The 16,814-nt window shown below is 38.0% G+C and overlaps 1 protein-coding gene across 4 annotated transcripts in view; it reads right to left on the reverse strand.

Moving 5' to 3' along the window:
- NRIP1 (nuclear receptor interacting protein 1) overlaps positions 1-11,881 on the reverse strand; it is an 88,895-nt gene extending 77,014 nt beyond the window's left edge. The window contains exons 1-2 of one of the 4 annotated variants that reach the window (XR_015744339.1): positions 11,361-11,841; positions 7,563-7,585 (exon numbers count right to left, since the gene is read on the reverse strand). The gene's annotated coding sequence lies outside the window, so the exon portion shown is untranslated. Of the gene's footprint in view, positions 1-7,562; positions 7,586-11,080; positions 11,298-11,360 lie in introns of those variants that run through there. The other 3 variants (XM_026700662.2, XM_026700661.2, XM_026700660.2) reach the window with 3 other exon arrangements.
- Between the last annotated feature and the right edge of the window lie 4,933 nt (positions 11,882-16,814).

The raw sequence follows: 16,814 nt of genomic DNA on the forward strand, positions 1-16,814 counted from the left end.
TAGCCTGGAAATTAGTGGTTCCTGCCAGATCAACCTCAACTCATCTACAAACAAAATACAGAGCTCACTTTATCAATTAGTACTACAGTATGTTATTTCAATTTAGACATTGTACAAAGACCTAATACTCTGAAGAAGGCTCTAAGCTGTGCAAGCTGGAAAGAGAGAAAAAATGATGATGACCACCAGCATTACTGGTGATAGATGTACTGTTGGAAGACCTGAAAACCAGGTTAGGAACAGATGCAGAAAATCAATATATTCAGAATGGACACTGACTTGATGGCACATGATCAATTAACGCTATAATGATTTCTCCTAATATGGAATTTCAATTATTCCAAAATACAACAGCTTTACATAAATCAACCTAAAATATAAGTTGATGAAAACAAAAACAAAAAATATACACCAAGTCTACATGGTCCTGGAAGTTTTCATACTGTTATTAAAGGAACAAAATGCTGAATCTTAAAAAAATTAACTTGATTTCAAAAGGTAAAAACAAAAGTATTGCCTATAACTTTCAAATAATGTTAGAAGATTCCTATTCCAATCTGCTTAGAAGCCCTCTGAAAAATTATAGATTTTATTATTTTATAGAATAAATAATCAAAGAACAAATACATACTTTTAATTGATATAATGTGTTAAAAGATCAAGGTATTTACTGATCAAAAATGTTATTACATAATGTATCAAAAGACAATGGTGTACTGATCAAAAATGTAATTCAGGCTCAGGTCAACACATGGCTTTTGGTGAGAAGTATATAGATTTCTAACCCTGATATATTTTATACTATGTTGGCTATTTTCAAGCATATGCAGTGGTGCTAAAATTGAGAATGTTATTAAACTGCCCTTTTGCAAGCTTCGAAAGTAGAATATTAAACCTTGCTAGCATGAACATCTTTCTATGTTCATTTTGTATGCCACCAAGAGTAGTTTCAACAGTGGGATGGGTAATGTGTGTGTGTGCGTGTGTGTGTATGTTCATGTGAAAAAGAAAGAACGCCCTCTTTGAGTTCTATGGTTTTCTGTATCAGGATGTAGTAAAAATTATCTGGTTCTTAGCAGTTCTTAAAAGCAGGTAAATACAACCGCAGATGAACAACACCCATGACATATTACATCATGCCATCATTTATTTTACAAAAAGAAAGGCAAAATAGAGAAGCCATGTGTGAAAAACTAAGCACATCTTATGATTCAGTAGCTTTTGGAATCACTTTCAAGGGCAATAACTTGAAATAATTATTTTCTGTATGACTTTATCTGTCTCTTAGTTTCACTTGTGGAAGGATTTTGGCACAGTCTTCTTTACAAGATTGCTTGTGTTCACTGAGGTTTGTGGGCATTTATGCACAACTCTATTGAGATCCTGCACAGCATTTCAGTCAGACTGAGGTCTGGACTGATTGGACCATTGCAACCCCTTGATTCTTTTCTTTTTCAGCTATTCCATTGTAGAATGGTGCTGGTGTGCTAGGATCATTGTTCTCTTGCATGACCCAATGTCAGCCAAACTTTAGCTGTGGAAAGATGGCATCACATTTGACTATAGAATGCTTTGATATACAGAGGAGTTCATGGCCAACTCAATGACTGCAAGATGCCCAGATCACATAGATGCAAAACAAACCCAAATCATCACCCCTCCACCACCATGCTTGCCGGTTAGTATATTTGTGCTGATATGCTGTGTTTGGTTTTCGCCAAATGTGGCTCTGTGCCTTATGGCCAAACATTTCCACTTTGGTCTTGTCTATCCAAAGATCAGTGTTCCAGAAGTTTTTGATTTGTTCAGATGCAACCTTTGCAAATCTAAATTGTTCTGCCACATTCTTTTTAAAGAGAAGAGGTTTTCTTCTGATAACCCTTCCAAAGAAACCATACTTGTTCAGGTTTTTTTAATTGTATTGTCATGAATCTTTTAACATGCTAATTGAGGCCTGTAGAATGTGAGATGTACCTCTTGGACTTTTTGCTATTTCTCTGAGCATTGCATGGTCTGACCTTGAGGTGAATTTGCTGGGACATCTACTCCTGGGAAGATTGGCAACTGTTCTGAATGTTTTCCACTTGTGAATAATCTTTCTCATTGCAGAATGGTGGACTTTAAATTGTCTGGAAATGGCCTTATGTAGAGGTGGTATTCAGCAGGTTCTGACCAGTTCTGGAGAACTGGTAGTGGAAATTTTGAGTAGTTCAGAGAACGGGCAAATACCACTTCTGACTGGAGATTTTACAGTATTCTTCCCCTGCCATGCCCACCAGAACCGGTAGTAAAAAAAATTGAATCCCACCACTGGCCTTATGGCCCTTCCTAGATTGATGGAGGTGATGACCAGGCTGAGTCCAAGGGAAGAGTCAAACATGTCATAAGTCACAAATACCTTTGTGTCTGCAAGAGAGCTAAGTTCAGCCCACCTTGAATTCCTTTCTATTCTTCTCCTGCACATTTCCTTTAACGGTCACTTGCCCATATTCTTACAGATAACTTAAGTTTAATAAATCTTTATCCTTATTTGAACTGCCTGAATCTCCTGATTTCCTGGGTGCATGACAATTTATGGCAGCAACAATTGCTTCTCTGATCATTGCCGATGTCCTTATTCTTTGACATTGTATTAACACATACCACAGTGCTGAAGATCAGCAAATTCCTAAGACTGAGTTTCTTTTTAACCTCCTCCTCTTTTTTAAGGCTAAGTTGATATTTACTTATCTTCTTCAAAGTCAATTTGTTATTCTTCTAAAATACATAACATATCATTTTTATCCATTAATTATGTGCTAGTTTAAGGGGATTTTAAGATTATAATATAGGTTTTTCAAATATCAATTTGAGAAATTTAGGTTTTGATGTTTCACGTTCATACATTATAAATATGTAAAGTGAAAATTCAATAATTACTTTATTTTGTTTATTAATAAACTTGTATGCTGTCCATCACGCCAAAGGCCACTCTATGATTAATGCAATGGAGCAAAATTCTATTGCCATGATGAAACACTTGCTGATATACCAGACATTTGTGAATAACATAATCCTTCTTCCTCCACATAGTCTATTAAATCAAAATTTCACTGTATTTAGAAAATAACTATTTTACGCAGTACATCTTATGAGTTTACCAGAAATATTTCTATTGAAAAAACTGGTTTCATAAATCTACTGGAATGAAATTCAACTTATTATAATTATCTATTCCTATATTTATACTCCTATTTTCAGAAAACATAAAAGAGTTTGAAGGGACCTTGGAGGTTCTTGAGTCCAATCTCCTGTACCATTTCAACCCTATACCATTTCAGACAATTTGTTGTCAAAAGCCTCCAGTAATGAAACATCCACAACTTCTGAAGGAAAGCTGTTCCACTGGTTAATTGTTCTCACTGTTAGAAAGTTTCTCTTTAGTTTTAGATTGTTTCTCTGCTTGACTAGTTTCCAACCATTGTCTTGCTTTCTGGTGCTTTGGAAAATAGGTTGATCACTTCTTTTTTGTGGCAGCCCCAAAATAACTATTTTCCTAAAACATGCCACACACTAAATCAGTGGTAGTCAACCTGGTCCCTACCGCCCACTAGTGGGTGTTCCAGCTTTCATGGTGGGAGGTAGGGGTTTTGTCCTCTACTTTATAAATCACCATTACTGTGGAACCGGTGGGCGGTTAGAAAATTTTACTACTAACAGAGATACAAAAGTGGGCGGTATGTATAAAAGGTTGACTACCCCTGTATTAAATAAAATAAATTCCCAAAATAACCCTTATATTACAAACAATATAAATAATAGTATAAATAAATCACTCAACTTTGTTCCCAGATAGATGCCAGCATGGTTGCTGGCAGGTTCTTGCCCTGTTATTTGGGAACAGTTTGATCCTGTTGCTCCTGAGGAAGTTGACAGGATCCTAGAGAGTATGTGTCCAAGCACCTGTGTTTTAGACCCTTGTCCCTCTGGCTTATGAAAGGAGGTGACAGGTGGGTGGGGGTCCCCTTCATGGGTTACTGCCTTGTTGTGATGAAGGGGCTTGTGTAATAACAGGCAAGTTTGGCCTTGGAGTACAAAATCAAGCAGGGTACAGGCTGATAGAATTGTGTCAAGAGAATATGATGGTCATAGCAAACACTCTTTTCAAGCAACCCAAGAGATGGCTCTACACATGGACATCACCAGACGGTCAACACAGAAATCAGATTGACTATGTGCTCTGCAGCCAAAGATGGAGAAGCTCTATACAGTCAGGAAAAACAAGACCAGAAGCTGACTATGGCTCAGATCATGAGCTTCTCGCTGCAAAGTTTAGGCTTAAATTGAAGAAAGTAGGGAAAAGCACTAGGCCACTCAGGTATGAACTAAATCATATTCCTGATAAATATACAGCAGAGGTGACAAATAGATTTAAGGAATTAGATCTGATAGACAAGGTGCCTGAAGAACTATGGACAGAGGCTCGCAACATTGTAGAAAAGGCTGCAACTAAAACCATCCCAAAGAAAAAGAAATGCAAGAAAGCAAAATGGCTGTCTGAGGAAGCTTCGCAAATGACCACAGAAGTGTCTTCAGATAAGGCTAGTCCCTCAACTAAGAAGCAGAGATGAGAACAGCCCCTGGAGTCAGACATGATTGAGCAAGGGAAACCTTTATCTTTCTATGTATATTTTGGCTAAAACTTGGTTTATCTCCTTTTTACAAATAGCTAATCCTTGTGTGAAAATCAACAAGGGAGAAGTGATCCAGTGAGCAAACAATGTTTCAATCACTTATGGTTGAATTTAGGAATGTCTACTGAGTGGAAGCCAGGACTCACTGTTTTTCTGTTGCTACTCTCTAATGGTGAAATAGTTTCTCAGATTAAAGGCTTGCTCCATTCTTTTTGTTCTAAAAACTAATTCCAAAGTGAATAAGTAGAATAGTTTATAATCACCAGAATTAAAATTTAAATTTATTTGTGTTATTTGGTGTTTTTTTTAATATTTTTGATCTTGACATATTATTGTGTGTGCGTGTGCATGCATCTGGGCAAACATACCTATCTCTCTCCCCCCCACCCCCGCCCCGCACAACAATAACCTATGAGTTGAGTTGGGATAAGAGTGGCTATTCCAAAATCACCGAGCTGGCTTTCAGGTCTAAAGAAGCCCTAGAATTCACAAATCTCCTTGTTTCTAGACCAGCAGTTTAACTACAACATCAAAGTGGCTAGTTACAAATTTATTTTATTTACTTTCTATTTTCATTATTATTAAAATATTTTCAGTTTTCATCATTTTGCATAGTAAATGATAGTTTTAAATTTATTTATACTTAGCATAAATAATAGTATAGCATGTATATTTTAACTATGTTTTTTAACTGATGCATTACAAATTGTCTTGATTTAACAGTCTAAAAAATAGAAATCAAAAATATATAAGAAAAGCATTACTCAAAAATGTCTCTGGAACATTTTTCTGGAAACACCTCTTTTCATTAGATAATATAATCTATTATAGTATAATGCTAACAACAAGCCATTCTTGGAGATTAGTGAAAAGAAAAACAAGTTTTAAGTCCATTTCGGCCCATCTTATTCCACAGTAGAATAATAATGTTTTTATTGTTTCAATTGTAATATATTTTTTGAATTATAAGCCATCCAGAATCATTAAGATGGGTGGCTATAGAAACTGAAAAAAAAACCATTAAGATATCTGTACCGAACATATTAATAGCCACCTAGTGTATATGAAAGTATGATCTTTATAATCACTAAAAAAAAGAAATTTAATCTTAGAAAACAAAAAATAACTCTATCCAGACTAAGGGTCTTGCAAATAAAAATTGCAGTTGTGGCAAATGAACAGGGCACAAGGCTACATTTTTCTGTCCAAAAATCAGAAATGTATTTCTCTGAATATAATCTTTCATTTGAACCAGCTATAAATGCATTCATTCATTTATTAATTTATTAAATTATTTTTAAAGTTTGCTATGAAAAAATAGTTATTGGTTCAATTCATAGAACAGATATCTTTACAGCAAAGTCATAAGCAATAAAAAAGTCAGAGTGATTTTTTTTTACTATTTTTACTAAGACATATTTGCTATATTTTAATAATCAGATACATTTCTAATTCCATTTTTACTATTTATGGAGGAGGAAGAGATGGTGGTGGAGGAGGAGGGGGAAGAGAAAGAAGGACTTCTTACTTTCAAAATGTTTTCCTGCAGGATCCGAGTAATTTATACAAGAATTCTATGTGGTCTGAGTCTGAGAGGCAATTACTTGCCTAAATCACGTAATTCCATAAATTAGCATTTTTTTGAAGCAATACCAGTTTTACACAAAAGCTATGTCTGATTGAATTCAATGGAGCTTACATCTAGAAAACTAGGCACTGTACCAGTAATCCTCAATTTACAACCACAATTGAGCCCAAAGTTAGTGTTGCTAAATGAGAAATATGTTAAGTGAGAATTGTCCCATTTTACAACTTGTCCTATCACATTTGTTAAGTGGATCACTGCAGTTGTTAAATTAGCAACACGGTTGTTAAGTGAATTTGATTTTCCCATTGACTTTGCTTGTCAGAAGGTTGCTAAAGGCGATAATGTTATCCTGGGATAATGCAAGCATCATAAATTTGAATCAGTCAAGCATCCAAATGTAAATCCCATGACCATGGGAATGCTGTAACAGTCATAAGTGTAAAAATACGGCTTTGCAAAGCCGTTGTAACTTTAAATGGTCACTAAGTGAGCTGTTGTAAGATGAGGACTACCTGAATAGGGTTACAGTATAAAACATGTCAGAAAAAATATACATTTAAGATAATCTGAGCAAACTGAATAGTGTTGCCTTTTTTGACTTTTAGAACATGAGAATAGCCAACAGATTATAAACAATAATTTTTAAATTTTATGGTTTCAAGGAAGCCCTGTCACATTTGCTACTGTGAGAATCATGGACGTTGATCAGCAATTGCATGCTAAAGTTTCTTTGTATACTTGGGGGGCTATATAGAATTTTTTATTATGTTTATATAAAATATATAAAAAGGAAAAGGAACAAATGAGGGGAAAGGAAAAATAAAGTAACAAAAGCATACAAAGTTACAATAGATAATGAATATTTTGTTACAATGGAAAGATGTTTCATTCTGAATGCATATTTGTGTATTCATATGTGTTTGTTCTCTCCTTATGAACTGGCTCTTTATCAATATAGTAGAAAGACTGATCAATATTATTCCATGTGGTAAATTTTAATGTTGTATCTAATAACTTTTTTTCTTATGCATTGTAATACAATTTTACTGACATTCTGAAAATATTCCAAGACACTAACTTTTCCTTGGGTCTTAGTACTGATCTCTATAAACTGGAAACACATTCTAAAATGGCCAAAGTCTATTTTGGTGGCAATTAACAAAGAAGCAATAGCACAGTTCATAAATTATTTGTATCAACCCTGATTCACTGGAAGCAGTATCTCCATCCAAGACTATGCAGCATCTTTCAGACCTTCATAATTTTACGTAATTTGTATAGCAGGTAGATTTTTGTATCTTGGCATTCTTAGATGATTTAAAACCTGTTGTATTGGAACATAATATTAACAGTACTGTCATAGTCAACGAACAAGATACAAGGAAATTTATATAAAATCAAGTAGTTTTTGTATTTTCCACATATGTTGAAAAGGCATCATCATTTTGTTGATCAATGTTTTAAATGTCACTTTTGGCCCTGAAAGCCAACTAGATTTGGTATGAAATTTTTTTGCATTTAACTTGCAGATTTTAACAGCACATTATATCAGTTGATAAAGGCAATAATTTACGTGTTCGGAACATCTATGTCTGTATCTATATCTATATCGACAAATTTTTAATTTCTTTCTCCATTTTTTTCCCCATAGTTCTGAGGAAAATCTAGTGAAGCTGGTATTACTTCTGGAAGGAAATCTCATACTGGCAGCAAAAGAAAATTCCATACCAATGCAATTATTAATTTTAAAATTAATTTAATTTAAATGGATTTTTCCTAAGAGTTTAATCAGAGCAAGTACTTTCATTCCTCCCCCCCACCATCCTTACTGTAAGTGATCCCTATTAATTGTCAATTCTCACTACGAGCATATTTCATCTGTATTTTTAAAAATCTGTGGAGTAATCATATTTAAGAGAAAGTTTAAACAGAAAATCAAAAGAATTATGCAATATGTATTTCACTTGGATATTAAAATTCAATTTTCACTAGAAACAAAGATAGAATAAGAATTCTTATCCAGCATCAGCATATCCAAATCAACCTTTAAGCATCCCACACTTTAAAAATAATGTTTCATTTTTTTGTGTGGCAGGTGTTATATACTTGTTAAAAAGCAACTTGAGCAAAATGTTTCTTTTAATTACTATTCAGTTTTAAAATCCATACCACCATTGGTGGTAGAATCTCTTGGTGATCTTATTTTTTAAGATAAGAATAATGAAAATAAGACCAAATTAATACTTGGATGGGAGATCATCAAGTAATCTGAGGACTGGAGAAAAGATTGGGAAATTAAATAAAAACGACCTCCTGGAAGAAAGCAATAAGTGCTCTTTTATAGATCTATGTATTGTTTCCAAGACAACATGGATGTATTGGTTAGTCACAGGAATCAAGCTTAACTTGCCATGCTATTTTTTTAGAATCCATGGGCCTTTTAGAAACTTGTAAGAGTCCAAGTACACAAAAAAAGAAAAATCACAATAATGTGTACATGACTAGGAAAACAAGATGAATAAAAAACTTGATATTTCAACAAGCAAGTTCATATTTCAACATCTCCTGTTGATTACAGTGTCACCCTACACTAAACTCTGTAGTTTGAAAATGATTGGCACTTTTTTCTGAAAATTATAATGCAGGGTTATTTAATATAAATAAAATTTTAGGAATTTATAAATATTGATAATTTGTGAAAAAGCATCCATACAATGATAAATAATGCCATGCAAATCTGATTAAAAAAAATGGAAAGGCAGCTTTGAGACCAAATCTATCTTTTACTTTTAGCTCCCTCCTCCCCCCCCCCCCAAAAAAAAGGTGGGGGAGAAAAATTAGCAATCCTGGTTTAGTGAAGTTATATAATGACATATTGTCCACCACTCAGAGGGTGCTGTAATGCACTGCGACTGGTATATAAGTCTAAGTGATACTGCCATTGCTATAATAAAGGTGATACTTTATGTACTTTAATCCTATTCCAATTATGAAGAAAAATTTAAAGTATGCCCAAAAATAAGGGCCATAAGTAGGACAAGACATTTGTCCAAATTAATTATGATAAATCCTATACTTGTTAAGTAGTGAGTAAATACAAGCAACTGAAAGAATCTGGAATTTACTGAGTAAGTGTAGCTCTTTGAACACATTCCATTAATAAGTCACATTCTCAGTGCCACACCTTTATTGGTAATGTATTTGTATATACAATATTTATATGATTAGTCTGTGCCTGGGAATTTACTTAAAAACCAAATCATATTTTCTCAAACAGAAATAATTGTCTATACCTTACTTTTGAATTTAGGAACTTCTATCATGTAACTATTCCATCTAAACACTGCATTTGTTTTACAATAATTAAAAATAGCCACTAACTCCACCAATATTTTTCTTATCATCTGTCCTAAATCAATGCTTTAGTTCTTTTTATATAGAAAGAGGTTCCTTCCTCAATTCCTTAAAGAATTAAAACAAGCCAAAAATGTTTTTAAAAGAGAGATTAAAAAAACCCAGGGACAAACAGAAAGCAAAAGCAGAACATTTGGAAACATAAAAAATACTTCTGTGCTTATATTAAGCACATTGCCTATTCAGATCACACATGCTTAACTAGTCTACTGAGAATGTGACATATGTCACACTGAGCTATAATCCATTAAAAGTTAAATACAGATTCATTCATCTTTTCTTTCATAACAGGCTTTATTCCAGAGAGTAAAGAGCAATCTTCACTTCTAAAATCAATCTGAAATTAAAAGTTGAACTGTCCTATGTTCCCTATGAACTCTGTGGATTATATTATGCATGGCACTACATCTGCTTTGTGCCAAAAAAATATGCCACTTGGTATTGTAGAAATAATTGGTTTAGCAAATAAACTACGTATTTAGAAAAAGTTGTCAAAAAGAATATATATCAGGTATTCATCTATTGTGCTTCTATATATAGTAACGTTACAACTTCATAACTAATATGTGCTAAAGGTTGACAATATTATCAAGTCATTATACACTATATACTTTTAAAAAGTTTCTTGATACCACTCCCAGTGATCTTCCAAACACAATTGTTTGTCATTAAATTTAGTAAGTACAACCCAAAAACCAATAGAGATTTTACCATTTTTCTCCCTGTTATTTGTGAAGAATCCTTGGCCAAGAAAATCATCACTAGAGATAAATGGTGCAACAAGATACAGTTGAGCTTGGGATAAGTAGAAAGAAAGTGGGAACACATTATAGAACTAAGAGATTCGAACATATCTGTTATTGAAGGTGAGGTTGGCCAGGGAAGAAAAATCTGAACATCTGTGTGCGTGCGTGCATGCATGAACGCGTGCATATCTCCCTGTTTGCCAATGGAAAGGAAGTGAATAAATAACGAGAGGTGAGCACAGGCAGAAAAGAACCATAGCCTTGTTTAGAGCGGTTGTGCATGCAACTACAGAAGAAACGGGAGCTTCGGAACGCTACGAGGAGACTCTGGAGCAAGGAAGGGAGTGGGAAGAAGAGGGCTGAGCCTTCAAGAGCTCGCCAAGGTTTGCCTCGGCTCTAAATCCGCAGAGGAGCAGCTGGTGGAACTGCAGCTCCTGCGCACAAGACTTTGTGGGGCTCTCTAATTCAGAGAAAGGTTGAAGGAAAAGTATGGAGGATGCGAAAGGGAAAAAGAATAAAAAAAGCCTGGCTGGAAAGACCGAGGACAGGGGGCACAAACTTTGCCCGCTCTGCTTTCCTAATTCGTCTCCAAACTTTATTTATATAGCCCCTGTGGCGGGGGAGGGGGGAGGAAAAGAGAGAGGAGGAAAAAAACTGACCGGTTCCACCGGAAATAATCCTGAGAGATCCGAAGTACCCCCTTTCCCGTTCTTCCTCCGGCGCCTGTGCCCCACGACTCCATCCGTTCCTTTAAGTCTCTCCCTGATTCCGGTTCTTGTCAGGGTGCCAAAGCGGCGCCTCTCCAGCTCGCTCTACCCCCGGAGTCCCTAACCTTAGCCGCGGCCATTTCCATTTTCTTTCTCGTCGTCCTCGCCCTCTTCTCCCCGCCCTCCCGTACCCCTCCCCGGGCGAAAAGCCAGCTGGGGCCCTCGCGCTTACCTCCCAAAATGAGGTTCGTGGCATTCTCGTCAGCCGTTTCCGCAACTACCATTGCCGTCCTCAGGAAGCAGCAGCCCTGTCTGGAGCGAGCGCCGGCCCGCCTGTCCGCAGCCCGTCAGAGGGCTCTGAGTGCGCGTACTCGCGCGCACCTCCCGTTGCTCCAAAGGCCACCCGTGACAAACGGACGCGAACTCAAGACAGTTAATTCTAGTGTGGTGAGCTCCGACGAGTGGCGGCTTAAGGGAAGGGAAGGGGAGGAGAAAGCGGCCGCCGATCTGCGAAGCAACTCATGAAGCCACCGCCTCCGACGCCGATACAAAAGCGCACAGAGGCATATCTGCACTCGCACAACTACACAATGCCCTTTTAGGAAGCTGCCCTCACCCGCTCCACAGGGTATCTGCGTCTCTGTGTGTATGTTCTCCTCCTTTCTCCCTGATTCGGGGCTCTGCTGCAATGCCTGCGAGGCTGACTTTCAAAGCCTCACCCGCAGCCTACGATTTTTCCTCCCTCCCCTCCCTTCTTTCCAGCCTGTCAGTCCCTCCCTTCATTTCGCTCTTTCTGCCATTCATCGGTTTGGCCAAGTTTCGCTGTTTAATATTTTTATTTACCACTACCAGCTAGGAAAATCTGATGGAGAAACGGGAGGCGGGGGAGGGGGTATCGTTGACACAGATCTCAGCTGACTATTTGGCATGGTCTCATGGAAGGCTACAAGGCTTGCAAATAAAGTTGATTTCAAAGTTGATTTGAATGTACAGTCAACAAACCATGACAAACAAGGCTGGTGTGTGTTTGGGTGTTAATAAAAGTGCAATTTAACATTCTGAATTACTTTAGACTTTTCAGGTTATTAGGGAGGTTCAAATAATTTCCTCAGATGAATCATTTCATGTTGGCTCACAGTGAATTGATAAAGAGCAAATATTCAAATTTAGAAATATAGGTATATGAATGAGCTAGAAGAATGGTCCATAAATTGAAATCTTTTTAAAATATATGAAACTAACAAACATGACTATATATTATCTGAAAGATTAAAGGTGAAAGGAAATACAACAGTCAGCTGCCTTATTTTTAAAAAAATATTTTAAGTGGTGTAAAAATTCCAGTATTTGGGAGCAAGTGACCTAAATAACATTGTCTTGCAATAATAGAAACAATAATGTAATTATATTTTCACTTAAGATTTTCTAAAGAGGAAATACATAAATATCCTTACGATGCACTTTCATTTCATCTTACTACATTATATTTCAGTTGTTTTAATTCTACCAGATTTTATTTCCTGTTTACCAAAGTTCTTCAAAAATTTATATTTGACATTCAGTCAAAGTGTGGTTAGATCAGGAGTAGGCAATTAATTTTCCCAAGGAGCCACATGAGAAACTAGGACTGTTGTGCCACCCCTTGCTGCCCCCCCTCCCCCCGTTCCAGCTACCGCTGCTCTCTTGCTGCCACTACTGTCCCCCTGCCGCCACCACAGACTAGACAGACAGCCAAATGGGTGGATGTTGCCTACGATCATAAAATGCCCACACCTGGGTTAGATGAACCAATTATAATTGTATTGAACAATTTTGCCTTGGGACAAAAGACAGGTGGTCACCACCTGCTCTCTTCCATTGTTATATAGACAACAGGACAAAAACTTCATTAATTAGTCAAATTCCAGATCAATTATATGTTATAGCAAAATGTAATAACAGTGCTTCAATATCAATATTAATATTCTTGCAGTTGAATATTTACATGGTGCCATGTTGTTGTTTCAGAACCCAACTGATTTGCAGTAGATGTTGGCTTGTGTCTGTCACAACAAAATACTTAAAAGTTTTAGTTTTTAGATTTGGAAAATAATTGGCAAAAACTATGGGACAGAAATCAGAAAGTGACAATGGCCACATCATATAAGGAAAACTTCTATAAAATGTTCTATAGGTGGCATCTCCCTTGGCAAGACTGGCTAAAATGTTTAATAATATGTCCCCAAACTGTTGGAGATGTAAACAAACGTCTGGCACATATTACCACATGTGGTGGACTTGTATAAAGGAAAGAAAATTTTGGATACAAATACATCCATGGTTAGAAAAAATGATTAAGCAACATATAGATTTTAAGCCAGAACTGTTTTATTAGGTATTATATTAGATGGCTATGATAAAGGGACAATATATTTAATATTACATGACTGCAGCAAGAATTGTATATGCGCAGCAGTGAAAGAACTCAGAGGATGAGATGATAAGGAAGATACTAGACCAGTGGTGGCTAACCTTTTTGGGCTCCTGTGCCAAAAATTGTGCATGTGCTTGCATGCTCGCGCTCCCATGCCAGCACCCAGAAGGCAATGCATGCCCCCCATGTCCCCTAAGCATGCGCATGCAATCCCCACTCCACCCCCACCTCCCGCTGCCCCCTTACCTGAACTGCACCTCACAGCTGATTTTCGGTCGGTTTGAGGCCTTTTTCGGCCTTCCAGAGGCTTCTGCAGGCTTCTACAAGCTTTGTAGGCCAAAATCTAGCCCCATTTCATCACTTCCTGTTTTTCCAAAAATACCAGAAGTGACAAAACAGGGTGGAAGTGATTCCAGTCCCACAAATGTTTACTGAATTAGTTCAGAAACAATGGTCCTCTATTGCTACTTATCCCAATCCAACAGGATATGATAGGAAATTCTACAATTTAGTACCAGAATTCTCTAACACTCTACAACCCTATAGTAGAGGAACCAGTAGTAGCTCTAGCCTCTCCTTCTGCTATACCTAGCGAAGTGGAAGGAGCTCTTAAGCCAGAGGAGAGAGAGCAGAATTAGCACTTCGCAGGGCTCACTTAGCAGATGCATGGGCGATCAAGGAGGCTACTGCCACCTCATTCTTTACCAGATCTTCACTAAGATGGCTTCACCTGAGAGATTCCATTCCCTCATCAAATACCAGAGCGCACCAGGACATAGCCAAAGTGATTGCTGCTGCAGAATTCTCTGCTGACGCAACCTTTAATTCGGTCAAATTCTCATCAAGGGCCATAGTGTCCCAGGTCATAACGATGCCTACTCTGGCTCCGACATTGGCAAGTGGATACCAAACGTAAGTGGAAATTAGCATCTTCCCCCTTGGAAGGGGATAAACTATTTGGATCTGCCCTCTTTTTTTTGCAAGCATGAAAGTAGACCTTCCCAGACCTTTTGGAGGGGTTCCTTTCATCTCTTCTATCAAGGACCCTATTCCCAAACATCACAAAGGCCCTTCTGGTATAGACAAGGACAGCAGGCAGAACGATCTGAATTTGGGGACAGAACAGGAGGGGAGGGCAGAACAAAAGGTCCTTTTGTGGGACAGGAAACAAGTCCTTTTGTCGCCCCAAATAACATCCCCAAATCTCCCATAGGAGTATGATTAAGACTATTCGCAAATCAATGGGAATCCACAACATAAGATTCTTGGGTCAGAGAGACCATAAGATCAGGTCTCTTTCTAGAGTTCCTCTCCACACACCTGAATTTTTTCATGATGTGCCCTGTTTCAAAGGATCCTACAAAAAGGACTTTTATGGAGACTGCAATCTAGCATTTGCTGAAGATCTGGGCAATTCAACCAGTGTCGCGGGATCAACAAGGGCAAGGATTTTATTCCTATCTATTTGTGGTCCTGAAAAGTTTGGGGTGGGTAGGGGTGGAGAGCGATTCTAGACTTAAAATGCCAGAACCATTTCCTTGTCTACAAAAGATTTAAGATGAGCTCCATACAATCAATCCTACTCAGTATCAGACAAGGAGATGTCTTAACTTCAATAGACTTAACAGAGACGTATTTACACATTCCTATCAGACCCATGCATAGCAGATTCCTCAGATTCTGTTACAATAACCACCATTTTGAATATATAGCTCTTCCATTTTGTCTAGCTTCTGCTCTACGAACCTTTACAAAGGTTCTGGCAGCATTAGCACCTGATCTTAGGAGTAAGCCAATTAGGTTACAGTATTATCTTGATGACATATTAATTTTGTCATCGTCCAGCTGCCTAGATACTCGGGTCACTCCACAAGCTCTTCAAGAGCATGGTTTTTCAATAAATTGGGCCTAGAGTCATTTAACACCTTTGACTCGGCTCCAGCACTTGGGAGCCATCATTGACACAGTGTCTGGAAAAATATCCCTATCACCAGATAAGCAGAGTAGCATTATACAGTTGTCAAAAAAGGACTAACGAAAGAATATCCCTGGCCCAATTATCCAAACTGCTAGGAAAAATGATCTCCTGCATTTCTATTGTGTCCTGGGCCTGACTCCATGCCAGAACCCTTCAATGGTTTCTGCTGCCATATCAATGGTCAGGAAAGAGCAATTCCATATCCAAGGTCACCGTTCCATTAAAAGTACTCATATCGCTACACTGATGGACCACAGTAAATATCAGCAAGGGCTTCAAGGTTCCTCACAGACAGATTATCACAACAGATACAAATCTGTTTGGATGGAGGGGGGCACACTGTCAGTCCCTTACAGCTCTGGGTTGTTGGTCCATGACAGAATAGGCCTGCAGCATAAACTGGCTGGAATTAAGGGAAGTCCATTTGGCCTTGCACAAATTTCTACCACTAATCTAGGGGCAGCATGTTCTAACCCTGACTGACAACATGGCCACAAAGGCTCGTATAAACAGGCAGGGGGGCACCCATTCAAAATCACTAATGAAAGTGACAGAGTGACACTGCCGCTGGGCAGAGGAACCTGATATCCATCAAAGCAGAACACATTTTGGGACAGTCCAACATCCAGACAAACTGGTTGAACAGGGCTACTGTTGATCATTCAGAGTGGCGCCTGCACCCGAGATTGTTCCAGGAGATGTCACATCTGTTCAGTCAACCAATCATAGACCTCTTTGCCTCACCTTTCAACACACAGCTCCCAAGGTTCATGTCAAGGTTTCCAACACAAGGAGCGGAGGGAATCAACACTCTACGCTGTCGCTGGCCTTGAGGTCTCCTCTATGCCTTCCCTCCTCTCCCACTAAGTCCAAGGTGGTCCAGAAGCTTCTAGAGGAGAAAGCGGATCTGTTGTTGGTGGCATCTTACTGGCCAAGACATCCGTGGTTCATGGATTTCAGGGACCTTTCGATAACAGACCCATGGAGAATCCCACTGGACAGAGTCTCGTTCACACAGGGTCCAATTCAACATCCAGACCCACAATGGCTGCACCTCACCATATAGCACTTGAGCAGAGACATCTGAAAGGCGAAAAACTCCAATAAAGTCATCTTTATGATCCAAGTGGCCAACATCCATCAATGAACCATATATACAACAACACCTGGAACATCTTCTGCAGGTGGTGTGACAAGGTAAAAATAGACCCCACCTCTCCATTGGTGGCGCAAATATTGGACTTTCTTCAGGAAGGTTTGAACAAAGGACTTTCACCAAACACTTTTCGCAGACA

This window comes from Pseudonaja textilis, chromosome 7 (genome assembly GCF_049901715.1).
Source record: "Pseudonaja textilis isolate UNSWEBS1 chromosome 7, rPseTex1.2, whole genome shotgun sequence".
Taxonomy (NCBI): Eukaryota; Metazoa; Chordata; class Lepidosauria; order Squamata; family Elapidae; genus Pseudonaja; species Pseudonaja textilis.